The sequence below is a fragment of the Lytechinus pictus genome, chromosome 15 (assembly GCF_037042905.1).
Source record: "Lytechinus pictus isolate F3 Inbred chromosome 15, Lp3.0, whole genome shotgun sequence".
Taxonomy (NCBI): domain Eukaryota; kingdom Metazoa; phylum Echinodermata; class Echinoidea; order Temnopleuroida; family Toxopneustidae; genus Lytechinus; species Lytechinus pictus.
This window is the reverse complement of record NC_087259.1, coordinates 15021306-15025990: the sequence shown is the minus strand read 5'-3', so window position 1 is coordinate 15025990 and position 4685 is coordinate 15021306.

Below are 4685 nucleotides of genomic sequence, written 5' to 3'. Positions count from 1 at the left end.
ACCTTATGTATAAGTTTCATGAACTAGGTCCATATATTTTCTAAGTTATGATGACATTTCAAAAACTTAACCTTAGGTTAAGATTTTGATGTTGATTCCCGCAACATGGTCTAAGTTCATTGACCCTAAATGACCTTTGACCTTGGTCATGTGACATGAATCTCAAGCAGGATGTTCAGTAATACTTGATTAACCGTATGGCCAAGTTTCATGAACTAGGTCCATATACTTTCTAAGTTATGCTGTCATTTCAAAAACTTAACCTCAGGTTAAGATTTGGTGTTGACGCCGCCGCCGTCGGAAAAGAGGCGCCTATAGTCTCACTCAGCTATGCAGGTGAGACAAAAACGGTCACCTGATAAGAATCTGTGCCACAACTTTTTCTTTCAAAACTAAACATTTTACTATCATAATCTTTATCAGCACCATCATCATCAGCATGCAGCAGCATCATCATATCAAGGGCGTAGTTTAGTTTAGTTTTGCTTTTACTTTCGGAACTCCTCTGCCTCAGCGGGAGGGTGCACGTGCACCCATCATCATCATCATCATCCTTGTCGTGGTTATGATCTTATATTCCTATTGTCCTATCAGGGGCGGCAGAATATTTTCAGGGGGTGACGTCATTTTCTTCCCTGAATTGAATAATAGGGATATTATCGAATTACAGTATATGTCAGTATATATGTATATATCAGTATATATATACACAACTAAAAAGTAAGTCCCCCCTAAATTAAATTGCTGTAACTTTTGAACAGAATTATTTTGAGATATATTTCGTAGGTGGTTTTCTACACTCATTAAGCAACTCCTGGTGAAAAGTGAGATCGATCAGTTGAGTCATGCATGAGTAATTAAAAATTGAATTAAAAATGACAATTTTTGAAAGTCACAAGAGTCGTTTTTCAGATTGTGCAAATACAAAGTTGGGCAAAAGTTGTTGTTAGGTGAATTTTATGGTGTTACCACTGTTAAACTATCCATCATTTAGCCACTCCACACACAATTTTGATATCGTATGTTCATGGTTGAGTGAGCACAATATTGCAGGGGCCGCAGAAGCGGGGTGGGGGGGGGGCTGGGGCCCCCACTTTTTCCAAAAGCATTTACAAAAATTTAAAAATGACCATACGATTGTGATTTTTTGCATGGTCAGCCCCCCATTTTGCATGGTCAGCCCCCAACTTTTGGCTAAGCCCCCCCCCCCCCACACTTTGAAAACCGTTCCGTGGCCCCTGTATATTGTGACGTATCATCATAGGGGTTTTTGGTAGTATCCTCTACAACTTGTTAGGTCATATTAAAATTTGAAAATGTTGGTGGCTCCCCCGATTACAGGCCCCTCCCCCATTTTTAAATTCTGGATCCACCCCTGATTTGTCCATAAATTAAACTGATCATGAGAAATCGTTGGAAAAGAAAACATTTAAGCAGTATAAAGAGTATTCATTCATAAGTTTTCGAATGTGCTCGCTCAACCATGAAAATGTTAAAAGTTCTGAAAGTGTGTGTTGATAGAAATGATGGATGATAAAAACAACAGCAATTAAAGTCACATTTGAAACCGAATTTGCCCCCAATATTCACCTTATTACCCTTTAAAATGAGTCTGTGACATTGAAAATACCCATTTTCCCACTTTGATGCGTGCTCACTCATCCATAAAAAAACAAATCGATTTCATTTTTTTGCACAGAATTCCGCCCATAGATTGATAAACATTACTGCCAAATTACACTGCTGAAGACAGCCTTGAAAAAAGCTCCACCATATTGAATAAGGGGTTACTTATTCTTAAACATAATGTACCCATAATATACACAAGTCTATGAGAGAGGAAGTCAAACTTTTAACAAATATGAAATAAGGGGTTTGTTTCATGGACGGTTTTTGTTACTTCTGCCAACAGTTATTTCATGAAACTTCGCACATGGCTTCAGTGTAACACTATCCAAAAGGCGCGCACACCAAAATAACAATTCGATACGGCACAGTGGGGCCAACGCCTTGAACTTTCTTCTCATTTGCATAATTTTCGAATATTGTGTGCTCACTGATGCATTAAACATCGGGATTTTCATAAAAATCAAATCAAGTGAACCATGCAAGGAGGTTTGTGACAGATATCCATAGTTACAAATTGCATTTTTTCCAATAACGTAAAAAAGAGCTAATCACATTCCACATGTTCATTCAAGCGTGAATGTTTAATTAAACGCCTTTGAATCATTGGTCATGGTCATGAACATAACGAAAAAGTTGATAAAAGATCAGTTTCAATTACCAAAATGAAACAATACTTGCCTATGATATTTGAAAATCGTATTTTTTGTTTTTAATAAATGTTCATTGAACCGTAAAACGATGAATATTATTGAAGATACTCTGTCCCAAAATAACTGTCATCATATTCTATCATTTTTATTGATAAAAATGTTTAAAAAATCCAATTATAGCAAATTTGGACTTGTGTTTATTCATCCGTGAAATTTAGCCAAAAAAAGTTGTATCTTCTTTTGGAAAGTACCTTTTCCAAGCCTTCTGACTATTTTTCATGATGAGAATGTGGAATCAGTTCCAATAAAATGGAATCAAAGTCATGACATTTGGCTTGTGACTTTTGAAAAGTGACATTTTTGCCTTCTGACGGTGCTCACTGAAGCATGACGTAAAATACGTCCATAACATTTACTCAGATGGTAGCTTATTAAATTACCTACACGCTCATGTAAAAATATATCAAAAACTCGCATTGGTTCGGAAATTATTGATGTTTGTTCAAGGGGGGACTTACTTTTTTTGTTGTGCATATATATATATATGTATATATTTTTTTTAAATAATTATATTGAGCATGACAATAAATTTTGAATTTTGAATATCGTCGTGACCGTCGTCATCATGATCGCGATCATAATAATAATCAAAATCATCATCATCAACATCATAATTGTTGCTTATGCAAAAATACTTCAGCAACGATAATTCATATATTAACAACACCTATATGTTGAGCGAAATTACAAATTTACATTGCATTCTACTTTCCATTGTCTTTCATTATTTTTCTCACAAAATTAATCATCGTTTGCTAAATGTAAAACAATCATTTTATTCTCTACTGTAAGGGACCTTGGAGTTATTATTGATAACAACTTGACCCTTAACCAGCATATCAGAAATGTTTGTCGTTGTGCATGGGGTATTTGTAAGATAGGGAAGTTAAGAAAGTATATTGATGAATCATCTACTGAACGTATATTACATGCCTTTGTATCATCCCATTTAGATTATTGTAATGCTTTTCTTGCTGGTTTACCTCAATCTAGTATAGCCCCCCCCCTTCAAAGAATTCAAAATACTGCAGCTAGATTGGTAACCCTCACAAAGAAATTTGAACATATCACCCCTATTCTCTACTCCCTCCATTGGCTTCAGGTTCATAATATAATTATTTTCAAGCTCCTTCTCCTTGTCTATAAAATCATCCATGGTCTCGCCCCATCCTACCTTCAAAATCTTATCTCACTTTCTGTCCCTCATCCTCTGCAACTCAACGTCTCCGATCTTCTTCTACTGCTCACCTTCGACTCTCTCTTGGACCCCGCACTTTTACCCGTTATGGCGATCGTGCTTTTTCTGCTCTTGCCCCTAAAACTCTGGAACAATCTCCCCATCTCCATCCGTAATGCATCCACTGTCGAATCTTTCAAAACACTCCTCAAATCTTACCTCATTAAGCAGTCCTCTTAATTCCATATCCTGTTCTCTCTCACTGTTATTTTGCTACTTCTTTTTTTTTTCCTTTCCAATGCGCTTAGAAACTTTTGTATTAAGCGCTATATAAATGTTAATTATTATTATTCTTCTTCTACGAAGAACAATCATGTCATAATATTTCTTTTCTTACCTGGCATTAGTGTGTGCAACATTCGATAAAGTAAGTAACTTCTTTTGTAATTGTGTGATTATTTTGTCACAATTTAATTTACGTATGAATAGAGCACGATATGTCATTTTTTTTTAAAACTTAAATATTTCTTCCCTTTGGTTGCAGTTTTATTTTTAAATCTATCGAATGGAGTAGGTATTATTTGTCTTTGTTTAAGGGGGCGATTCCATGCTTGAAAAATCAGCCATTTTCACAACATTTTTCAACCTGCTGTCCAAACGAACGAAGAACTTCAATTTGCTTTGTGGTAATATTAAAGTACTACTGGATGGACATGCAGAAAACTGACAACCAACAAAAATATGTTGTCCATAGGTGAATTAAAGCTAAAAATGTTGCGTGTCGTACAGGACATTTCTGCGTCCCGTACGACACACAACATTTTCACCTATATTTACCCATAATCAAGTTTTTTGTGTTGGCTATTAGTTTTTCACATGACTACCCACTATAGCTTCAGCATTGACAAAAAATAATATTTTATTGCTCAAGCATTCGGCTAGGAAACTAGAAATTGTTCTCAAAATGTCCTGTACGACACGTATGGAATCACCCAAGGAGAGAATTGGCGACTAAAAAAATAAAAAATTACCACACATTGAAGTAAAAAAAAAATGTGTAAAGATTTCAATACTGCAATTTTGCATATCGGATTTCGAACAGATATTAAAGTAGGCACAGCATTTAGCGTTTTCAAAATGCATCAGACCCCTAAAATCTAAAATTTTTC